Source organism: Artibeus jamaicensis, unplaced genomic scaffold, assembly GCF_021234435.1.
Source record: "Artibeus jamaicensis isolate MK-2021 breed Jamaican fruit bat unplaced genomic scaffold, CSHL_Jam_final scaffold_537, whole genome shotgun sequence".
Lineage (NCBI taxonomy): Eukaryota > Metazoa > Chordata > Mammalia > Chiroptera > Phyllostomidae > Artibeus > Artibeus jamaicensis.
This window is the reverse complement of record NW_026522047.1, coordinates 37,217,577-37,241,832: the sequence shown is the minus strand read 5'-3', so window position 1 is coordinate 37,241,832 and position 24,256 is coordinate 37,217,577. Positions and strand designations below refer to the sequence as shown.

Sequence of the window (24,256 nt, the reverse complement as noted above, 5' to 3'; positions counted from 1 at the left end):
GGATGTTATCAGGAAATCATAAACCAGATCAAGAATTCAGGAAGTTATGAGGTTGAGTTAAGATGTGTTTGTGGCCTGATTTGAAGACAAGGCTTCTTTACATCAGAAGGTACTTCTTTGTAAACCCTTCAGGGCAGGAACTGGCTGGACTTGGGCCTATACCAGACGAATGGAGAACAGGAACAGCCAGCCAAAGAGCAAGCACTGGAGAACTGTGTGGTTGCAGGTGAGTCTGCGTGAAAGTTCTACCGGGTGTGACAAGGCAGAGGTGACAAGGGATGCCACTCAACACTGGCTGCACATTAGACTACCCTGGAGAACTTTATAAAAAAATCCCAGAGCCCAGCCACACCCAGACCAATTAGACTGGAATTTGTGGAGGCTGGCCCAGGCGTTGGCACGCTTGGAAAAGCTCCCCAGCTGATTTTAATATGCAGCCAGGACTGGGAACCACTGAGTTACAGGTAGGTTCTCAGAACTGCTCCGGAAGGTTAATTCAGAGAGATTCATTTTCTTGTGACCAACTAGTAATTACAAAACAAGCTTTACAATAACAGTGTTTAAAGAAATATTTAAACAATAATAAACATGTTTTTACAATAGAGATAAATCAATACCTACTAAAGCTAAGGAATTGGAACTTCAACCTCCTGATCAAGATCCTGGAGGACTTTTGATCAGGCCAGTGGTATGGCCAAGGCGAGATTCCAGAAAGAGGAATCGGACACTGACATGGAGGGAAGCGCCAGTCTGGTTGGGCAAACGTTTATTATCAATGGCAGCCAGCATCTGCTGGGGCCGACACTGCCACAGTCTTACTCCATCCTGCCCGCAGTCCTGTCAGGTGTGCACATTGTTACCCTCATCAGTAGATGGAGAACCTGGGGTGACAAAGGCTAAATGACTTGCCCAGAGTCCCGGGCCGGTGAAGAGCAGACGCAGGATTTGAATCCGGCAGTCGGACTCCAGCATGCTCTTCACAGCTGCCTTGTAGTGTCGCCTCTCGTTTCATGAGCGATGGTGCCAGTGTAGTCTTTGGGGACACACAGGTGGATGTCACAGTTTTTGCCTTCAAGAAGAGGGATGCGGGTGTCAAGAAATACCCACAGTGCTGGGCGATAGGTGCCTTCAAGACGCTGCGAGAGCGCAAAAGGGGCGCAGTGTAGTCTTCGAGGGGGCCGATGCTGGGAGAGAGCAACTGTAGACTCAATTTGGGGCTTAAAGGACAAACAGAGAGTGGAAATGGGGAGCCCGGTCAGACAGTCATTGCGAGGGTCAGATCAGGGGACGGCACTGGGGCTGCGGAAGGGGAAGGAAGGTCACAGGGCTGGGTCAAGGTGAGTATCTTGGTCTGTTCAGGCTGCTGTAAAAAAATACCACAGGCTGGGGGAGATGACAGAAATTCCTCACTCACAGTTCTGGAGGCTGGGGAGTCTGAGATCAAAGCAGACTATATCTAGAGAGGCCTTGCTTCCTGGCCAGGAGCAGGTCCTGTTTTGCCTGGGGGCTCAGGTGGCATAGGGGTGAGGAGCTCCCCGGGGTCTCCCTCATAAGGGCACTAATTCCATCCGTGAGGGCTCTGCCCTCATGACCTAATCACCCCCAAGGCTCCACCTCCTAATCCCACTATGGGGGTTATTTCAACATGAATGGGGGGGGAAGGTACATACATTCAGTCTATACAGGAGAGAGGCAAGGGAGGTCCCTCGGATGCAAGATTTAAGGAGGCACCCAGTGTCACGGCAGTCCCCTGTGCTTGTGCTACCCAGAGCATGGCTCCCTTGTGCTGCCTCCTTAAAGTTTGTGCCGTGGTTTCCCAGTTTGCCTCAGCCAATCTTGTTAGTAGTTCCCCCTGACCAAACCAAGTCCAGGATATAGAACTAGCTTAAAGACTGTGTAAGTCAACGGGTTTTCTAAGACACATATGGACTGAGTAGGAGGTAGAAGGCAAAAATATGTACTGAGCACCAACTATGAACCAGGCACTACTCTAAGCACTTACGTGTGCATCATCTCGTTTAGTTTAATGACAATCAGCAGTATTTAAAAATTTAAAAAAAAATGGGTTTGTTTATAAGAATCAACTCATTGAGGAGAAACCAATCCCTGGGAAGGCTGGGGTTAATTTCAAGCCACCGCACCCCCAAAAGAGGAACTGAGCTTTCAACACCTTGAAGGAGGGCTGCTCCACGTCTGAGAAGGCTCATCAGACAACAGTGAGCAATCGAATGGGACAGTCTAGCCCTGGGTGTGTGTCTGGGGAGAAGCAGAGTCTGGGAGCCATTCCTGGAACCAGAATTACGCCACTACCGCCGGCAGCAGCCTGGAAATCCCCCAGCCCCCCGGGAGCTCCTTAGCTGAGCAATGGCTAAGGTGGTAGAATCCTGGACGGACTCCACAAAGGGACTCCAACACCAGAGCAGGAGCATCCAGGAGAACACCCACATTCCTCCCTGTCCCCTAAATCGTGGGCAGGTGGATGATCTTGAGGGTCAGCTCCCTGGTGAGGACTGGTGGAGGAGGAGTCAGAAATGTGAGGACAGGGAGGCAGCCCCTTCACATGAGATTTCCCCACCTTCCTCCTGGGAAGGGGCTCTATGTCTGAACTGAAGCCACAGTTATTATATCACTTTTCCCAAAGCTAACGCTGCTGTTTGGCTCTGCAGGGCGATTTGCTCACGAGAAATCCAAGACATTCATCTTGCTTATTCCAGGATGAATAGGCCGTGGTTTCTGGCTTCACACCCAGCTGACCAAGTTACACAGCAGAGCTCTCTTGGGTGATTTTTCCTTAAAAATATTTTTTGGGGGGCAAAATATATATAACACAAATTGATCACTTAAACTTTTTTTTTAAGAATATAGTTCAATGGCATTTAGTAAAAAAAAAAATTAAGGGGCTTTAAATCCTGGGATGTAAGAAGATGTAACTGCCTTTATTCTGTCTGTTGCTCTCGAAAACTCAAAGTCATTCTAGAATGGAAATGTCCAGATGTGGGGAGGAAAATTTTTTTTAAAGTTTTTTTATGTCTATGCTGCCCTGAGAGGGAAATTCCACTTTTTTTTTTTTTGGAATTACATAAAGTATTTACATGGGAACCATTGATTCTCCTCGTCAAAGCCACATAAAAGCCTAGGCCTGCTGTCTCATAGGATAGAGCAGCCTTGATTTGCTAAAAAAGAAAAGAAAAACAAAAAAAAACCCAAAACCAACTAGAGACCAAATTCAAAAAAGACTGAATAATGTTTGATTGGTTTAAAGCTTTCTCTGATTTCTTTTTGCTTAGGAATTTGATTACTGTGACCCATCTAATTACAGTAATAACAAATAATAGAGGGTTTTCTGTTTTTTGGAAAACAATAGCAAAAATGCAGTTTTCCCTATGTGTAAGTGTAATACAAAGTGCTTTACCTGTATTTAATTCACTTACTTCTCACAACAACCCTATCATGAGTATTATTATCCCTAATGTATACATGGGGAAACCAAGGCACAGAGAAGTTAAGTCACTTGCTCAAGTGTAAATGGCTACTAAGTGACAGCGCTCTTAAAAAATATTTATTTATAGAGAGAGGGGAAGGAAGGGTGGATGAGAGGGAGAGAAACATCAGTTGCCTCTTGCACTCATACCTGGGGACTGAACCTGCAACCCAGGCAACGTGCCCTGGGAATCTAACCAGTGACCTTTCACTTTGCTAAACAGCGCCCCACCAACTGAGCCACGTCAGTCAGAGCCACGGTGCTGAATCTTAAACCAGGCAGCTGAGTCCACAGTCAGTGTCTCTTTAACCAGTAACTTAGAGGAAAACGATGTAGCCCTGAACATATTACTGTGGAGGCCCCCAGGGATCCTCACCAAGAACCGCCTTCCAGGGAGCCCCCTCCCATAGGTGCCCCCGCTCTGCTGGTGTTTGTGGGAGAGGCTGCAAAGTGGAAAGAGCGTTGTCTAAGAGGAAGGTGTGTTCCAACCCCTTGAGCTATGCTCTCCCAGCCACGGCAGTAGCCTCAGTTTTCCTCATCTGTAACAATGGGGCTGAGCACAGTTGCTTCGTGGGCGGTTGTGAGGATTAAATAGAGCATGGTGCAGTGTGGACATAAACCCAATGTGTTCAGAGGATGGTCGGTGGGGGTGTTGAGCTGAATTGGTGCTGTTCATTCATTTGCACCCAGGTCTGAGACTTTACATTTATTTCAGATTCAACTTTATTGAATTGGATGCTGCTAATTTCATGAACTGGATGCAGCTAATTGTAGCTATTTCAGTGGTTCTGAATTGCGATCAAAAGTATTTCTTTCTAATAAACATCATATTTATTTTTAAAATTATTAAGTTGTTTTTAAGAGAATAAGGGAGAGAGAAACTTTGATATGTTGTTCCATGTATTTATGTATTTATTGGTTGCTTCTTGTATGTGCCCCGACCAGAGATCCAAGCCAGAACCTTGGGGATGGGGATGGGGTCCTAACCAACTGAGCTACCAAAGGAGGGACCTCAAAAGTGTTTGATAACCTTCCCAGCTTTGTGTATTTGAAAACACTAACGAGGCCTGGTGAAAAACAGATATTTTAACTCAGTTCTAGAAACCTCCCTTCAACGCCCCCTCCCCCACACATACACATGCAACCTTCATTTCTCTCTCTCTCTGTCACAGGGCCTAAGGCCTTGGCTAAGTCTTACTAATGACCCCATATAGTAGGGACAGATAGAATGGAGCGCAGGTAGACTGTACTTAACCAGCTAGCTGAGTAATTGTGTCTGAAAAGGGAAATGAGCTGTAAAATTTGTTTCACTCTCTTCCTCCCCTATAAAATCGAATTGAGTCTTAGGTGAACCTAAGGTGAAGAGTCTAGCTGTGATTTTATCATTCTTTCCGTCATTCCCCCCCCCCTTCCCTGATTCAGTAATTAAAGTGAACCTGGGGCTCCTTTAGCCTGATCCGTAGAGACAAACAAGGACCCAGCTGAAGTGAGAACCAAGGCCGAGGAAAGATTAACGCTAAGGCAACAGTGCCACCTTGTGACCAAGGCATATTTTTACTGAGGTCAACGTGCCCCTGCAATGGACCTTCATCATATCATAGGCAAATATACATAATATTGCTTTTCAAATTCTCTGAGTTTTGTCAGCTGTTTGTTAACTTGAGCATAACCCATAAATCACATGTCTAAATCATGGATGTATAGTGCATTGCCCATTTCTGCAGGTACCTGGTCAGGGCTATTTCTGTGCTTTGTAAATAAAAATTAGAAACCCAAGTTAATTATTTCTTAATGAACTTACTTACTTTAGCAGACAAAAATATCTCAAGGCAGTTTAGTGTTGAGATGAAAACGGTGGAAATTTTGTTTTGGAAACAAGTTGAAAATCATAGACACAGAAGTATGGTGGTTGCCAGAGGGAACAGGGTGGGCAAGGTAGTGGAGGGGACAGGGGTCAAACACACACATCGTGATGGAAGATGCTTTTACTTGATCAAAGCGGTGGTGGGCATATGATGCAATGTACAGATTGTGTATGATAGAAATGCATGCTTGAAACCTATGTAATCTTATTAACCAGTGTAATCCCAATACGTTTAATTAAAAGAAAATAAAATTTAAAAAATGAAACGGGTAAGTGCTGACTTCTAGTGGCCCTATGCGACATGACAGCCTATAAATGAAACTCATGGAGAAAAGAGAGGTTGCATAGTAAGTGGCCGTCAAATGCATCCTGCAAAGACTGCTCTGCTTTCTCCTTTTGCGGATTCCTCAGGACCCTGAAACATTCACCTTTCACGTCCCAGGAGCCACAGAATATCTGCAGTTCTCTGGTTGATAAAGTACCTCATCCAGCTCTCCTAACTCCTTTTCTGTTGCCTACATGTGGCCTGATTACAGTTTCCTATTCTTAAAGCAACCCAGCAACCCGTTACCCAGGGCTCCTACTAGCCCACTCAGTGTCAGTTTCTTGCTGCCGGGGTAGGAGGTGGAGAACCAAGGGGGAAAGGGAACATTGAGCAATTTCCCTTCATTGCGATCATCAAGGGCTGATTGTCATTGGTCTTGTGCCTTCACAGCTGGCATTTATTACTTCATAACACATACTGGCCATTTACTCAAAACACATTAGTGAGAAAAACCCAAGAAGGCATTTCCACCCCCCACATTGACAGCAAAAGAAGCAAGAACAATGCAGCACAAAGACTTAGATGGGGAAACAGACTGGAGTCTAACCCTGGCCCTACTCAGATGGCCACGGGCACGGGAAAGTCCCCATTCCTCTGTTTCCTCACCTATAAAATGAGAGAGTTGGATTACTTGTGTTTTAAAAGCAAGTTTAGCTCTACTTTTGTAAGACTTATATTGTCTGGACTCTTCCTGACATTTCTATTGCAAGTATCTCCCCTGAGGGTTTGCTTATTTGCTAGGTTATAACCATGCCCAGGAAGACAGTGTGGTCCCAAGCAGACCTGTCCAAGATCAGAGCCTGCAATCTCACCTGGCAGCTCTGGTGGGGGCAGGATCTGCTCACGCACTCACCTGTGCAGTTGTTGGTAGGCCTCAGTTCCTCATGGTTGGTCGGACTGCAGGCCTCAGCTTCTTCACTTGGGCTTCTCCACAGGGCAGCTCAGGACACTGTGGCTTGGTGCATCAGAATGAGCAAACAAAACAAGCCAGAGGGAATGCGAGAGCGCCAGGTGGAAGTCTTTTTAGCTCACTCTCGTGGGGAGGAGGTGATGGGAGGTGGAGAGGAGGTGATGCGTCGCTCACACAGCAGTGTGTATGGGAGCACCGGGAGGCAGGGGTCTTCGGGAAGCTACCCGTCAAACTGTGGGGCTTCAGGAAGGTGGATATCTTCATAGCTCAGTCTCTTCATTTGTAAAACAGGGGTAATAAAGCCTCTTTTCTGGGTGTGAGACAAGAAATGAGTGTAGAGTACCGAGCAGCTGGTAAGTATGAACTCGGTGGCCACTGGTTCCCATGTATTCCCTGCCAAAGCCCTCTATGTGAATAACACAGAACTGCATTGCCCAGCTGTTTCATGTGTTAGCCCCAAATAGGCTCTGAGTTCTGTGAGGAATAGCAGCAATTGGAGAATAATGGAAACACAATGGTTTATTTTACCCTTAGAGTCATAAATCAAAATAATAAAATAATCTGCCGATTATATGCGGGGGAGAAATTAAGGAATCACGGGAGGGGTGGTTTCTGTATTCCTCCCCACTGTATTCTCAGCACTGCAGTGTCTGGTTTATGGCAGGTGCTTATATTTATTAAGTGCCTCTTGAGTTATATACTGTTTTGTTCTACAAACTGCTTCTCAGAAAAACTGACATACTATGTTGCTTGGACTTAAATGGACAACAAGCTTGTCGATATCATAGGAAATGTTATTAAAAAGGAAAAACTCAGACATCCTTGTGTCATCTTTGGCTAAAGCTAAGGGTTTCTCCCCATGTGGAACACTGAGATTTCTGGAACTCTAAGAAGAAAAGGTCTTAGGGAAGGAGAGTTTGACTCAGGCAGCCCAGCCCGGGTCACAGGCAGCCCAGGATAGATATGAATGAGGCCCAACACAAAATCGTAAATTTACTTAAAACCTTTTTTTGTTCATCAGTTTCATTGGTGTTTGTGCATTTAATGTGTGCCCCAGGACAACTCTTCTTCTTCCAGTGTGGCCCAAGGATGCCGAAGGGTTGAACACTGATGACCATACTCTGAAACTCAAAAGGCCTACCTTTAGAGTAGGGATAAACTAGCCCTCAGAGGGGTTTGTCCTTCAGGCTGTATCATCTGGTGCTTTAGGAGACCTTGGGCAGGGCTGGGACCAGTGTCTGCACGCCAGGCAGGAGCAAATGCAAAGCCTCTCTAGGGAAAAGCTGTTTCATCTCAGGTCTCCAGCACTTCCCATAAGTAATTCTCTCCAGCACAGTAGCAACACACACACACACACACACACACACACACACACACACACACACACAATGCTAAAGGAGAATAGGAGTGTGGCTGAAAACCAGAAGAAACAACAGGAAAAGACCCACAAAAAGCACAAGCTGTTGGGATCATCAGGGACAATCAAACGACTGTGCCCACTGTATTTAAGTAGTTGAAAAATAAGTTAATATTGTTATAAGAAAAAGGAAATAAACAACAACAACGAAGTTAATTTAATTTGAAAAAGAACTACGCAGAGCATCTAGAAGTAAAACATACAATAACTGAAGCTAAGCTCCATGATTGGGTTCACCCCCGGGTTAGACACAGCTGAAGAGAGAATTAATCATTTGAAGAGAGGTCTGGGAAAATTTCCAGAAAGGAGCCCTGAAAAACAAGAAGTTAAAAAAGTTAGAGAAAAGATTGAGACAGAGTGAAAAATGTCTAACATACATTTAATCAAAGGACCATAAGGAGAGAAGAGAGATTGGGGAAACAATATTTGAAGAGAAGATAGCTCAGAATTTTCTAGAGATTCCTAGAAACAATTAAAAATAACACCCCTAAGATGTAAAAATTTAAGAAAAACAAGGTGGTTCTATTTAGAAAATATCCCATGGAGATGACAGTGAGTCTGAGAAGACCAAAAACAAAGAGAATGGTCTTAAAAGCTGTCAGAGAAAAAAGATCTTCAAAAGACTGACAAGAAGATTAAGAGTAGAAAGGAATAATATTGTCAATGCATTAAAATGAAAACAACTGCCACCCTATATACAATGAAGATATATTTCAAGAATGAGGGTGAAATAGAGATTTTTATATGCATAATAGAGAGAGAGAAGTTTCTACTATCAGAAGATCAATAAAGCAAATTCCAGAGGGTATATTTCCAACAGAAATAAAGTGCTAACAAATTAAGAAATAAAGAAAAGAATAGTAAATATATAAATAATTTTATTAAAAACAGCATTTTAAATATATTTTATTGATTATGCTATTATAGTTGTCCCATTTCCCCCCTTCACTCCCCTCCACCATGTATATAAATAAAATTTAAATGATCATTGATTAGATAAAATACTGTCTTGTGAGGATTAAAATACAATCGAAATACATCAATTATTGTCATATTGTTGGAGAGGGGTAAATAGAGTTAAAAGGTGCTAAAGATTTGTAATTTTCCAGAGAAAGGATAAGTACTGAGTAACTTTAGAATCTGGTGAATTAATTATGCATGTTTTAATTTTTGGATATTCATTAAAAGAATAGAGTCAGAATATATAACTTATAAATCATCAGGGAGAAAAACAATGATAAAACATAATAAAGTAAAAAGAGACAAGAAAACGGGGGAAAAGAAACCAAGAATACATGCAGTAATTATAAAGCATAAAATAAGGTAGTAGATTTAAACCCAGATATGTAAGCAATGGCATTAAATATAGTTGAACTATATGCTTCAGTTTAAAAACTTCACTGGCAAGTTCAACCAAACATTCAAGAAACACATAAGTCCAGTCTTACACAAATTTTTTAGAACATAGAAAATGAGGTTTTTTCTAATTCATTGCTGAAGCTGTTATAACCTTGAGAACAAACCCTGACAAAGACAGCGGTGAAAAGAAAATGACAGGCCAATCTCTCCTAAACACAAACATTCTAAACAAAATATTAGCAAATGGAATCCAGCAACACAGAAAAAGGATAAAATATTATCGCCAAGCTGGTTTACTCTGAAAAAGTAGGGTAGTTTAACCATAGAAAAACAATCAGCATGAATCATCACATTAACAGATTAAAGGAGAAAAGCTTGTGATCAGCATTTCAAAAGATGGAGAAAAAGCGTGAGATTAAATTCGAAGTCCATGTATGATAAAAACCCATAACCAAACAGCAAGAGGTTTTTTAACCTTATAAAAGATATCCACAAAATAAAACACAACCGAACAAAACAAAAAGCAAAGCTTTGATAAGCAGCACACCTAATGGATTTTAACTTTGCCTTTGATATGAAGAATGAGATAAGGATCCACTATCACCGCCCTATTCCACATTGTACTAGAAGTCCCAATGAGCACAGTAATGCAAGGACAGCAAAATTTAGAAGGAGAGAAAAAGTTTTCATCACTGGTAAATGATCTGGTTGTATGTAAAGAAATTCCACAAGAATTTGCAGTTCAAAGGTTAGAGCTAATGAATATTTAGCCGACTGACTCGATATAATTGCAAAATGAGTAATATTTCTATAATTCTAGTTACAATAAAATGAAAACTATCTGAATGTAATTTACAATAATATCAGGCTTGGCTGGTGTAGCTCAGTGGATTGTGTGTGGGCTGCGAACCAAAGGGTCAGTGGTTCAATTCCTTAGTCAGGGCACATGCCTGGGTTTTGGACCAGGTCCCCAATGGGGGCCATGTGAGAGGCAACCACACGCTGATGTTTCTCTCCCTTTCTTTCTCCCTCCCTTCCCCTCTCTCTAAAAATAAATAAATAAAAATTTAAAAATATATAAAAATATGAAGTACATTAAAGTATCTGTGCAATGGCTTTACCAAAATAAATAAAAGTCATCGTGAGATATTAAAACATACCTAAGCCATGGCTAGATTGGAAGGCTCAATATGTCATTTCTACTCAATTTTTTAAAGTATTTAATTTTTTTAATTATTGATTTCTAACATAATTGCAGCAATGTAATCAGAGAACATAGTCTCTATTATCTCTTTATGTATGTCTGTATTTAAATTTATTTATTTATTTTTCCGTCACTGTGTGACCTCTTGCACCCTGTCCCACCTCCACCCCATCCCCCCTACTCAATTTTATTAGTAGATTCAATGTGATCCCTGTCACAACTCCAGACAAAATTTGTTTGTGGAATTTGATATGCTGATTCTAAAATATAGGGTCTGGCACAAATAATGCCTCTTTCTATTACAAAATCTTTTTTATTACAAAGTCATACGCATGAAATTTTGTAACATAGCAACATGACACTCAAGCACACCATATGACATTTTAGGTTCAAATTAAAGCCCATATTATTACCTGCCAACCACACTTAAGCAGGCTTTACTTATATGGAAACACAGCTGAACGAAACAAAAAACAAAGCTTTGACAAGTAACACACTTAATGAAATTCAACTTTCTCTTTGATATGAGAAACAAGATAAGGACCAAATATCACCACTCTGTTCAACAGTGTAATAGGAGTTCTAATCAGCACAGTAATGTAAAAAAAAAAAAAAAGGCTAGAAGGGAGAAACAAAATTAACATTTGTAAATAATGAAAACTTGTGCAGGCACTCACAAAGAGAACATGTTTGAGGCAGGTATTTGACAAGTTACCAAGAGGTATTGTAAAGTTACAATAATTAAAACAGTGTGGTATTAGAATAAAAATAAACAGATTAGACCTTTGGAATGGGATAGATACCCAGAGACACTTACGAATACTTGATGTGCACTAGAGTTGACACTGCAGGATAGTGGAGAAGGAATGTTCTTTCCAGTAAATAATGTCATAATAAATGTGTCCATTTGGGGAAAAATAAGTTGGATTTCTATCTAACATCATTTCCTGGAGGGTAAGTTTTAAGAATGAAAGGGAAAAAACAGGATATACCATACTAGATAATAGTTTAATGATTTTGGAGTAGGAAAGGATTTTTTTTACATAGTACACACAACATTTCTGACTTTATGGTCAGCAAAAGACTATACAGATAAAATTTTTGTTGCATCATATATAATTTATGAAGGACAGGTATCTAGAACATTAAAAGAATCTCTATAAATTAGTAAAATAAGACATCAGGCTTCCCCCAAATTGGACAAAACAGTTGAATAAAAGGAAGTCAAAAAGCCTAATGAATGTGTAAAAATTGTTTAACCTTCTCAGTAATCAGAGAAGTGCAGACACAAACTGCTGTGAGATACCAGTATACATTCAGTTGGGGGAAATAAAGAAGGTCTGAGAAGTATCAAACATTTAAGGGAAAATTAATGCCGATTCTTCACAAACTCTTCAAAAAAAAGGAAGAAGAGGAGAGAACATTTCATTTTATGTGGCCAGTATTGGTCTAATATCAAAACCAGACATAGCTATCATGACAAAAGAAAGAAAACTACAGACCAACTTTTCTTATAAATATAGACACAAAAGTCTTGAACAAAACACTAGAAAACAGAATCCAGCAATATGTGAAAAGATTACATGTTGTGACCAAGTGGGATTTAATATTAAAAAATAAATTAATGTAATATATTGCATCAATAAAATAAAGGACAATAACTAATGACCATCTTAATACACAGAAATCATTTGGAAAAATCTAGCACCCCGCGATAATAAAAGCACACAGCAAACCAGGATTAGAAGGGTCTGACAAAGGGCCCCCACGAAAGGCCTGACATCACACGTAATGTGAATGCTTCCTCCCTAAGAAAAGGGGCCAGGCAAGGCTGTCTGCTCTTACTACTTTCATTCAACATTGTGTAGGAGTTTCTAGTCAGGGCAATTCAGCAAGAAAGTGAAATAAAAGGCACACAGCTTGGTAAGGAGGCAAAACGGTCTTTATTTGCAGGTGACGTGATCTTGTGTATGGAAAATTTTAGGTTACTCACTAAAAATCTTTTGGAACTAATGGATGATCCCACAAGGACTTCTACACAGTAGCAATGAGCAGGACAAAGTGAGATGAAGAAAGTAATTCCATCTGCAATAGCAGCAAGAAGAATAAATATCTAAGAATAAATAAACAAAGGCAGGACAAGATGCATACACTGAAAGTCACAAAACATTGTTAAAAGTGATCAAAGAGAACCTAAATAAAATTTTAAAAGCCTTCCTATATTAAAATGGCAATAGTCCCCAAATTGATATGCATATCTAATGTGATCACTAACAAAATCCCAACTGACTTGGCAGAAATCAAGTTGATCTTAAAATTCATATGGAAACACAAAGGACCCATGATAGCCAAAACCATCTTGAAAAAGGATGAACTGGGAGGCCTCACACTTCCGAACCTTGATTACTGTGCCGCAAAGCCACAGTGACAGAGCTGGGGTGATACGGTACAAGGACAGACTCAGAGAGCAGTGGAGTAGCATTGAGAGTCCAGAAAAAGCCTTCGAGTTTGCAGTTAATCGAGAGTTGACAAGAGTTGTTGTTTCAGTCAGTGGTGTTGGGACAATTGGACATCTACATGCAAGTAGAAATTCACACAGAATGAAGTTGGACTCACATCTCATACCATATACACACATGAACTCGAAATAGATACAAACCTAAATGTAAGAGCTGAAACTATGAAACTCATAGAAGAAAACACAGATGTAAATCTGCATGGCCTTGGACCAGGCAATAGTTTTTTAAATATCACACCAAAAACAAAGGCGATAAAATACAGGTGAATTGGACATCAAAATGTAACACTTTCGTTCTTCATAGGACACCATTAAGAAAGCAAAAAGACAATCCACAGAGTGGGAGAAAATTTTTGCAAATCTTATTATATATAAAACAACTCAGTAATAAAAAGACGAATAACCCAATTAACAATGGGTAATGGATCTGAGTAGACAGTTCTGCAGAGAAGATATCCAAATGACTCATAAGCACATGAAAGGATGCTCAACTCTCAGCCATCAGGGACATGCAAATTAAAACTATAGTGAGATACCACTTCATACACACTGAAACGATTATTCTAAACAAATCATACCAAGAGTTGGAGAGGACGTGAAGGAACTGGAACCATCACGTGCTGCTGGGGAGAATGTGAAACGGGGCAGCTGTTTGGAAAACAGGCTGGCTCTCCCTCAAGTAATCAAACATAGAGGTGCCATGTGATCAAGACCTCCACTCCCAGGTATAGACGCCAGAGAAACGAGGACATATGTCCACATAGGAACATGAATGCTCATAGCAGCTTGTTCATAGCAGCCCCAGAGAGGAAGAACCCTAATGTCCATCAGTTGTTGAAGGGATAAACAAGGTGTGGTAGATACAATAGGATGTTATTTGGAATAAAAATGAAATACAAATAGATGCCACCACATGGATGAACTCTGAAAAATTTTGGTACCTGAAAGATGTCACACACAAAGACCTCCACATCCTATGATTCCATTATATGGAATGTCCAGAAGAGGCAAATCTATAGAGCCAGAAAGCAGATCGGTGGTCTCCTAGGGCTGGGGCTGTGAGCAGGGATGTCTAAGGGGTGTACAGGTGTGTGTGTGTGTGTGTGTGTGTGTGGTAGTTAAAAATTCCTAAGATTTTTTAAAACATTAATTCTTCCTTTTTTCGGCTTTATTGATGTATAACTGACAAACCTGTAAGACATTCAAAGTGTACATTGGGATGATTTGATACATGTGTACAAAAATGTTCTAAAATTGATTGTGGAACCACAATTCTGTGAATACATTAAACACCATCAAATCAAACACTTTGAAAAGGACAAATTGGGTGGTACATGAATATATCTCAATAAAGGTGTTAAGAAAAACTCTGACAATACTGAGTGTGAAGGAATGTATATACCTCTCTTGCCCTGGCTGGTGTGGCTCAGTGGATTGAGTGCCAGCCTGCAAACCAAAAGAGCTCTGGTTTGATTCCCAGTCAGGGCACATGCTTGGCTTGCCAGGCCAGATTCCTGGTTTGGGATGTGCAAGAAGCAGCCAATCCATGTCGATATTTCTCTCCCTCTCCTTCTTCCCTTCTTTCTAAAAAACAAATAAATTAAAAAAAAATTTTTTAAAGAACCCTCTGGCACTGTTGGTAGGACTGCAAATTAGAGGAACCACATTGGAAAGATGTTTGGTGATATCTAGTAGCTGAAGATATGCATCCCTACAGCTCAGAAATTTCACTCCTAAGTATACCAGGATCCTTAACAAGAATAGCAATAGTACTTATAATAACTCCAAACTGAAAAAAAACCTCGAATGCCCACCCTCAGGAGCATGCATAATTAAATTCTGGTAGAGTTATGTAATGGAAGACCACCAAGAAAGAAAATGAATGACCTGGAACTCTTCTCAGCAAACATCTTGAATCTTAAAAATTTAATTTTCAGAGAAAGAAACAAGATGCATGAGAAATACAGACAGTCCATTTACATAAAGTCCAAAACCAGACCAAACAGGAGCTTAGCACTTAAGGGCGTAGCCGCACATGATAGAACATACAGAAATGCAAGACAGAGATGTCCTCACAAGCCAGGAGAGCTTAACCTTTCCTTTGTGGACAGGGACACACAGGAGGTATGGGGACCCTGGCAATGCTATGCTTTGACTTGGCATGAGTATGTAGCTATTCCCTCTAATGTTATTAATTTAACTGTATATTTATATATTTTTGTCTTTTTCTGTGTGTACTTATACACTATAAAGAAAAGCCAAAGAAAAGTTAGAAGAAAGTTTTAGAACAAATAAAGGGGACATGGTGTTACTATTTCAAACCTATTTTTAATGTACTATTTATAGGTATATGGAGTGAAGCAGGAAGAATGATATATGCTTACATAGAATACTGCCCTCCTGACTCAGAAGCTGATATATTGCTTTATAAACAAAAGAACTCATTACCTGTAGTGCCTGGAGTGTGACTACGCGCTGAGGTTCAGGGAAGGTTTAGATGAATCGATGGGGGAGAGATCTCGAATGGCGATACGGAGGATAAATTCCTAACCTTTTGAAGCCGATGTCAAAGAGGGTAATTGGATTCTCTTCAACGTGTTTCTTGCTGCTGCTGTCAGATGGAAAGCTAGACTGGATCGATGGAGGGGCTGACCCAGGAAGGCAAATCTCATCTTTTTCTGTAACTACAGAAGACACAATTCTTCCCCAGAGGATCTCAGTCCATGCCAAGTGCCCAGAATGAAGGTCGCAGCTGATCAACCAGAGTTTGCCATGCAATTCCGGATTCAAGTAGGTTCTTGGTCCTTGTTTTCAAAGAATTTACCATCTGATTGGGAAGACAAAAGTGATACCCCTAACTAGAAACTTTAAATTTTGAATCGTGCGGTTTTAATTTTAAATGTATCAGGAGGGATGCTAAGCCAGAAAAATTTACAAATCAGTAGGAAAGCTATAACAACCCCATAGAGTAAATGGGCAAAGAACCTGAATAGGCAGTTTACAGAAAAAGAAATTCAAACTGCAATAAGCATATGAAAAGCTGCTCACCTCCACTCATAATTAAAGGCTCGCATATCAAAGCAACAAGTTATCAGTTTGGCAAATATTTACAGGTTTGAAAGTAGCCAGTGTTGGTAAGGATGTAGGGAAACAAAATTTGTTTGCTGCTGGTAAGAATATAAATTAGAGGGGAAAAAAGAATATAAATTAATATTTACTAAGTTCTAATTAGTATCACAGTTGACTCATGAAAAGCGTGGGAGTTAGAGGTGCTTTTGCACTTGGAAATACAGGTATAACTTTTGACTCCCCCAAAACTTAAGTTGTCTCTCGGTGTCCACAGAAAGTTGGCTTCAGGGCCCACAAGAGACATCAAAATCCACAGAGGTTCAAGTGCTCTACATAAGATGGCGGAGTCAAGGTGCTCAGTAGGCCTCTGAATCCGGGGCCTCCAACCGCTGACCAAAACTGGTACAGGTGTTTATTGGGAAAAACAAACAAACCCGTTCGTAGGTGCGCCCGTGCAACTCAAACCCGCGCTGTGCAAGAGTCAACTGTAGTAATTATTGAATTAATGTTTACTAATTATTAATTATACCAGTATAGTCTTTTTTGAAGAACAGTAACAACTTAAAAAAAACAAAATGCAAAACCACATGCTCTGATCCAACAACTTGAGTACTTGGAATTTAGCTCTTGAATTCATTCTATTAAAAGTACAAAAAGCTGTAGATATGTACAGAGTAATGCTCTGTTTTGTAAATGGGAAATAGACATACAGATAATCTTTGGGGACAACTAGGGTTGGGAGGAAGGTTAATCTTTATTTTGTAATTTCTATATTATCTGAATAATTTACATTTTGCTTTTTTGCCTCTGATTTTTATCTTAAACCACTGCAGTTCAGTTCTTCGGGAGACCATTAATTCAGCAAACATATCTGTTGTGCTCCAGAGCCTGTGCTAGGCAGCAGGAGTGAAAACATGGACAGACATAACACCTTTTCTGGGAGAGCTACGTCTAATTGTTTGCCACCAAAACATTTACGGGTCATCATAATACAGTGAACTGAGCCCTCCTGAGAGAGGGAGATCAATGCAGTCTGGGGAGTGAAGGAAGACTAGGATTTTGGAGAATCTGTCAGGGTTCCCTGGGAAGAGGAGGGAATGTTGCCCTAAGCCAGGCCAGAGATGACCAGGACCCAGCCTGAAGCAATGGCAGTTGGGGGCAGAGAGGAGGCGAGGGGTTGGAAAACCGTTTGGGTAGTAGAATTGACCCAGGATAGGTGGTCCATGGCATGGAGTGGGTGCGGTTTGGGAGTAAGGGTGGGGTTATTTCCATGTGATTGGGTTAGGGGCATCAGCTGAATTTGGTATTACTTTCAGAGCAGCAGAACCTGTTATGCACATGGACTGTGCTAAGAGTTGGGACGCAAGAAATAGATGGCAGGGTCCCTATCCCCAGAAATGGTTATAGTCTCCTTGATAAGGAAAATGATATTGGCTTCCACAGATGGCTGGTTTAAGCTGACATTTCAATTCCACTGAAACGCGCCCTTTTCCGGATAACCACGCAAGTTCTCCCATGCACCATATGTTAATAAACAGCATCCAGCACCTTTGTGGGCAGCACTGCCACTGCGGAGTCACACTCCGGAAACTTAGCTGCGGGGAAGGCCTGGGGTGAAGCCCCAGAGTCCAGGCTGGTGGTAAGGGGCTAGAGCCAAAAGGACATTGAGTGGGAAATGAAAGGAGAGGCATTTGTGGAAGAGAAAGTAGTTCTGAGGCTTAAAAAAAAATCCTAAAGTAGAAATAAGGGGATTGAAAAAGCAATGAGCGAGCTTTGGTCGGGGTGTGTGGGTGCAGGGGGCAGTGGGAACTCTCTGTGCTATCTGCCCAATTTGTGAACCTAAAACCATTACAAACAAAGTCTATCAAACAAAACAAAACAGTGCGAAGGGAAGGATAGGGGCAGGCGGTGACCTTTTCCTCTTCCTAAAATGTCTCTTAAAGGGAAAAAGCATCTATTGACGAGCTGCAATTCATTCCTCCCCCTGACATTCGGAGAGGGTTTGAGAAGCCCGGCCGCGGTCTGTCTGGGGGCTGCAGGCTCGGCCTGCCTCATCCCAGATGGCTGGAGGCGGTGGCTTTCTTTCCTCGTGTCTCCTGTGCTGAAGATGTCTTTCGAATGAAGATCCCTCAGCCTCATAAGAACACGAGGGGAAAAGTGAGCTTTCCTGGACCCAGAAGGGCAGCACTGGATAGCTTAGAGGACCTGAGGCCCAAATGCAGGGTTTTTGGGTGACTTGTGCCTCCATCACTATGTCACAGCTCCATTGACAGGTGTCCAGGTAAACACATCGGCATGTCCACCTCAGCAGATGTCCATTGGGCAAGAGCCAAAGTGTGGGCTGACCCATGTGACCCTTCCTCCAAAAAACAGAAAGCTGGCCACTGTGAGAAACCAAGCAGCATGCTTTTGTCCCAAGGACGACCGTTGACTGACAGGTAGTCACTGTCATCCTCACATGCAGGGGGGAGCAGGAGGGGATGTGGGGGTCAGAGAGTCAGTTACAGTTTATCAACAGTGATAGTGGCCATGCTTTATTTATAAATCTTTCCAGACTATTGACCCGTTGTGGCAATGTTTGCAGTGTAACTGTATCAATTAGGATCTCCAGTCGCACTGCTTGAGACCTATAAGCCTTAAAGAGCCTATAAAAAATGTTTGCGACCTGGAGAAAAATGTGTGTTTCCAGATAAAAAAAATAAAAAATGAAATGAACAGATCTTGAACCAAGCATTCACAAAATATAATGTTACATCAATTTAATGTTATTAAGTGCATTGTTCATAAAATTTTCTTATAGTCAAAAACGATCTGTAGGTTGGATCTTCTCACTTCATAAGAATTATGGTAGATGCTAAATGATCGCTGATAAGTTATAGCCTAATTCAATATGTTTTTCAGAGCTAAATTCCAAAAGCAACTTATAAAAATCCTTTTAGTGTTTTGTGGCAAAACCACGGTATTTGATGTCAGCTGGAGGTCCGTTTTACCATTTTTGTATGACATAGGGTGGGGCTGTAAAGAATAGAAGGGGCTATGAAATCTCACAGTGGCAATGCAGGCAAATGTTTACCTGAAAGGGTGTTCACTGCAGTGCGGTTTAGAACAGCAAGTCATTTCGAACAACCTAAATTGCCACCAACTGGGGACTAATTCAACAAATGATGGGACCACACAGTAGATACTAGCCGACCATTGAAAATGAAGGAGAATATTTAATGATCTAGATAGGCATTTATAATATATTGAAATATAAAACCATTTGTGCAATATGATTGCTTTGTTTGTAAAGGTGAAATATTTTTTTAAATTATATATATATATATTTGTTTATTCTTAAGATTTTTGTTGTTGTTGTTCAAATACAATTTTCTGCCTTTCCCCCCAGCCCTCCCCACCTCCCTCCCCTGTCTCCACCCCCTCTTGTTATTGTCCATGTGTCCCTTATGTGTTCCTGTAAACCCTTCACCTTTCTCCGCCACTGTCACCTCCCTTCTCCCCTCTGGTCACTGTCAGTCTGTTCTCAATTTCAGTGTCTTTGGTTATACTTTGCTTGCTTGTTCATTTTGTTGATGAAGGAAAAAATATTCTTAAAAAAAAAAAGACTGGCAGAATCTATACCAACACAGTAATGATTAGTGGTTATCCTTGGATATAGAATTACAAATGAGTTAAGTATTTTCTCTTTTTAAAAATTCTCTCTCTTCTCACCCTGACTGGTGTGGCTCAGTTGGTTGGAGTGTTGTTCTGCAAACTGAAAGTTTGCTGGTTTGACTCCTGATCAGGGCAAACGCCTTAGCTGCAGGCTTGATCCCCAATTGGGGTGAGTGTGGTCGGCGACCGACTGATGTTTCTCTCTCTCTTTTTCTCCCTTCTCAATTCCCTTGAATGAGAATAAAATAAACCTTAAAAAAATAAAATTCTCTATTTTTATTTTTAGAAACAAATAAAATGATTTTGATTAAAAAAGAATAAATAAAATTCCCTGCATTTTCTCCTGTGAACATTTAATGGATCTGGAAGGCAGGCAGGTAAGATGAACAAAGATGGGGAATTGTGTATGCTCGATGACTCCTGCTCTGATAATTAATCTATTCTCACTAAAGGAACCTGTGGGTAGGAATGGAATGAGTGGAAACCGCTGGTATTTGCCTCTGTCGTTTCTGAGGTTGAACACCATGGAAACATCACTTAAATGTAGATTTTTGACTGAAGAATGGCAAAAAACGCTCATGTCGCAACCAGCAGTCAGAATAATCCATTTAAAAAGTAAATTGAATTTTTCGGTCCTTCACTGTCTTCTCCTTATGCTGGGGAGAAGATACCTTTATCTCAGCCCGTTCCTTCTCCCCAGCCCTGCCGGTATCTCCACGGCCATCTTCGGCTGCTCACTTGCGCCCGTGGGGAAGTCTGTAGCCACGGAAAGATGTCCCTGTCACGCCGGGGAGGGGAGAAGCAGACTACAGAACAGCCTGTGTGGCTCATTTCCACTGATGTAAAATTGAATACATACACTTTGGTCTGTATACATGCACAGAACTTTCTGGAAGGATATACTCAAAACTAACAGTAAGTGACTCCTGAATGATGTCCTTCTGAGAAACTTAAAAACGATATAGTTTCAAATTTCTCCAGATCTGAAGTATCATTTTTACAAAATCGATCTGTGACTCTTATGTTGTTTAATTAATTCATTCTTATTTATGCTAACAGCTCTGCTAGGAGAAAGCAAACTAACTAAGGATCTCAAAAGTTAATTTTTACAGAAGGAAATGGATGGAGGTTGTTCCAGGGTGGTGGGAAGAAGTGGGGGCTGCTGGAACACTCGCTTTCACTCTGGTTGTGTGTGTTTGGTCCCGAGGCTGAGGTGACTGCTGAGAATGTTAAAAGGGGGACAGAGATACTGATCTGTCTTCAGGCTAAAGGCTCGGAGTTGTCAACACTGCTGAGGCCACTGTTCCTCCACAGAAGGGCACAGGCTCCTGCTCCCTTAGGCAAGAATCATAAATGTACCCCAGGGGCCCACCACCGGGGAGGAGGATGCTGATGTGTAACAAAGCACACAAAAGAGGAAGACGACACTGTGAGTAATGAACATTCGACATTCAATTTGAAGGGTTGTGCCCCCGCAACCCTGGGAGAAAGGTGCTTAATGAGAAGGTTTTTAGGGTCAGAGAGGCTTCTGTTGGAAGCCTGCCCTTACCACTCACTAGTTGTGGGGCCTTCTTAACATTCTGGACCTGGCACTACACTGCCCAGTTCCCGTGGCAGCAAAGGACTCGCTGCTCCAGCTGCTGGGAGCAGGGGCAGCGCACTGTCTTCAGCTGCCACCCCTTTGGGGTCTGCCTCAGCAGCAGAACTGCCTTGCCCAAGTCCACCATTCTGAGGGGTCCCGTGTCCAGTGACAGATGGAGGGGGACCCGTTCTAGCTCCAGAGCGTTCCATGGTTTGGCTGGGGCTGTCCAGGAGTTGCATCACAGTTCAGCTTCTCCTCTGCCCGCTCCTGTTCCCGTCCCTTTCCCTCCATGGGTGTGGATCTCAGTAAACATGCTGCACAATAACTCCAACCTGGAACAGTCGAGCCACTCAATTATTCTGGGCCTCCATTTCCTTATCCATAAAAATTAGAAACAAATAAAATCATATCCATTGCGGAGAGTTGAGATTATGTGAGATCATGTATGTCAAACACCAAAATACCTGGCATGGGATAACTACTCAGTAAATGGTAACTATTATTATGGTAATTAGGGAAGAAATAGTCAATCCCTGCCACCACCATCATCATTACAGTTTATCAGATAGGTTAGTCAAAAAAAAAAGAGAGAGAGAAAAAGGTCTTGCCCTGGCCAGTGTGGCTCAGTTGGTTGGAGGTTCCTCCCCTAAACTGAGAGGTCATGAGTTTGACTGCCAGTCACAGCACACGGCTAGGTTGTGGGTTTGGTGTAGCTGGGGTGCATACCATACGGGAGGCTATTGATGGATGTTTCTCTCATGTTGATGTTTTTCTCTCTCCCTTCCTCTCTCTTTGAAATTAATAAATATGTCCCTAGCTGAGGATAAAGAGAGAGAGAGAGAGAGAAGGGTCTTGAAGACATGGACATGGGAACTCAGGGGGACATACACGGGTGAAATACAAGAAGATTTAAAGCAAGAGGGTTACCAAATGAGGGCAGCTTAAAGCAGGTCTATCTGCCCAGTAAAAGTCATGGACATACACGGACAACAGTAGACCTCTGGTGTACCAAGGAGTCTCTTACAGGTTTGGTCAGCACAGGGCAGTCCCCTAGGCCAGGCCACTTTTGAGCAAACTGGCCAAGTTGAGGTTTGGCCTGCAATGCTGAGAGGTGGGCTGGAGCTTCGGTGTCTTCAGGAAGATTGAAGTGTGCTGGACAGTTCATCCTTGAAGGTATCATGGAGCCCTCACGCTAACAGAGGAGGGAGATACAGTGGGCTGTGCTGTTAGGGGGGCATAGGCCCCTCCCACTGTCACTGCTGTCTTCTGCTGACCTCCAGTCACCCCGCACGTTTCTTGGGCTTGGACGTCTGGTTCCTGGTCCTCCCCCACCACCTGGCCTGCCATCACACTGCGCATGTGGTGCTCAGTTTTGAGCAGCAGAGTGATCAATGACTTTATAGTGACTGGGACTTCGTGTTCCCTGGGCTGTTTGTGTATCTGCCTTGGCTGCATTTTCCTCCAGAAATCTGTGTCCTGGGTATAGATTTGGCTTTGGGAGAGCTGTCCATCTGGATTTGTTTGATTGTAACGTGCTGTCTTGTGTTTAAAGCTATAGTTGTCCATGATGAAGAGCAGACCTGTGGCTGTGGTTTTCGAGTCCAGAGACTGCACCGAGCCTCTGGGGCTTAGGAGAATATAGGAGGCATGTGGTCTGCACAGTCACCTGGTGTTCCGAGCACCCGATTTGTCCCCAGGCTCCGGCAAGTAAAGCTGGGAGCTGCCTTGGGCTGCCAATCTCTTTACACAGTGCCTATAAATTTAAAAAATCTTACTTTGAAGATATTATTTAGCTAGCACATAATTGTTCTAATGGTTTATTGACACTTAAAAATAATGTTTGCAATACTTCAAGTCTGGGCTAGTGTGCATTGATGGTCTACCATCTGGCATCGTTAGGGAATAAGGTAATTTTCTCTCTTTCTCTCTAAAAAAACCCATCATCCCATAAAAAGAAAAATCACATTGAAGGTAAATTTTCTACTATATAATATACACCTTTTCACTTTCCCCCCATATTTTTATCGCTATTGAATTCTAATGATCTGTCAGCTCTTTACATACATCATTTCATTCAGCCCTTAATGGCCCCACAAAAACACAGCACCACCATTTAGCCAGGAAGAAAAATGTAAGCTCAGAGGAATTATGTAACTTGGCTAAAATCACGTGCTGGGTGAGTGCCAGTGTGGAAATTTGAATCCAATTTTGTCCAACTCTGCAGCCCATGCTACCGCTACCGCACTGCGACAGCTCCCTTACTTTCCACAAATTAGAGATTATCAAGCATATTTTAACCCTTTCTTGAAGAGTTAGAGACAAAATTATAAGCATCAGCAATAGCACAGTGCTGAAGTACTGATCTAGGTGAGTCCCTTGGTGGAAGTAACAGAAATCCAGAGGCACTGGCTTAGGCAAAGGAAGGATTTGTGCAAAGACACAGGGTGCATTGCAGGATGAGTGCACAGGGTGCAGCTAGGTCTCAGGAATACACCGGGACTTGAGATGAACCCATCAGACCTTCTTCATTCCTTACCTCTGCTCTACTCTGTGCATCTATTTTTGTTTTCTTCTTTCTCTTTCTGCTGAAGAAAGGCAGTCCAGGAAGGTAGGCAGTCCAGGGTCGGGGCCATGGTTCTAGGACATCGTCAAAGATCAAGATACCTCAAAGCTGCCTGCCCTGCCTGTCTTTTGCTTTTGCTCTCATGAGCAGGAGCTGGCTGCCCTCTCTCCAGACATTAGGTGCTTACTCCGGACTCGGCTGTAGGGAAGGTGAAGGGCAGTGGGGGGGGGGGGTTGTCTTCTATTCAGGGGGTGCCCGATCTGTGAGCAGTCACAGGCCTTGCCCTACCTGCAGAGAGCTTATAAACCTT

At 42.1% G+C, this 24,256-nt stretch overlaps 1 long non-coding RNA gene across 1 annotated transcript in view; it reads left to right on the top strand.

Moving 5' to 3' along the window:
* LOC119042048 (uncharacterized) overlaps positions 1 to 18,130 on the top strand; it is a 33,307-nt gene extending 15,177 nt beyond the window's left edge. Inside the window, exons 4-6 of the long non-coding RNA XR_005081154.2 lie at positions 133 to 226; positions 15,425 to 15,868; positions 16,981 to 18,130. This is a non-coding gene — a long non-coding RNA (uncharacterized LOC119042048). The remainder of the gene's footprint in view (positions 1 to 132; positions 227 to 15,424; positions 15,869 to 16,980) is intronic.
* Positions 18,131 to 24,256: the final 6,126 nt, after the last annotated feature.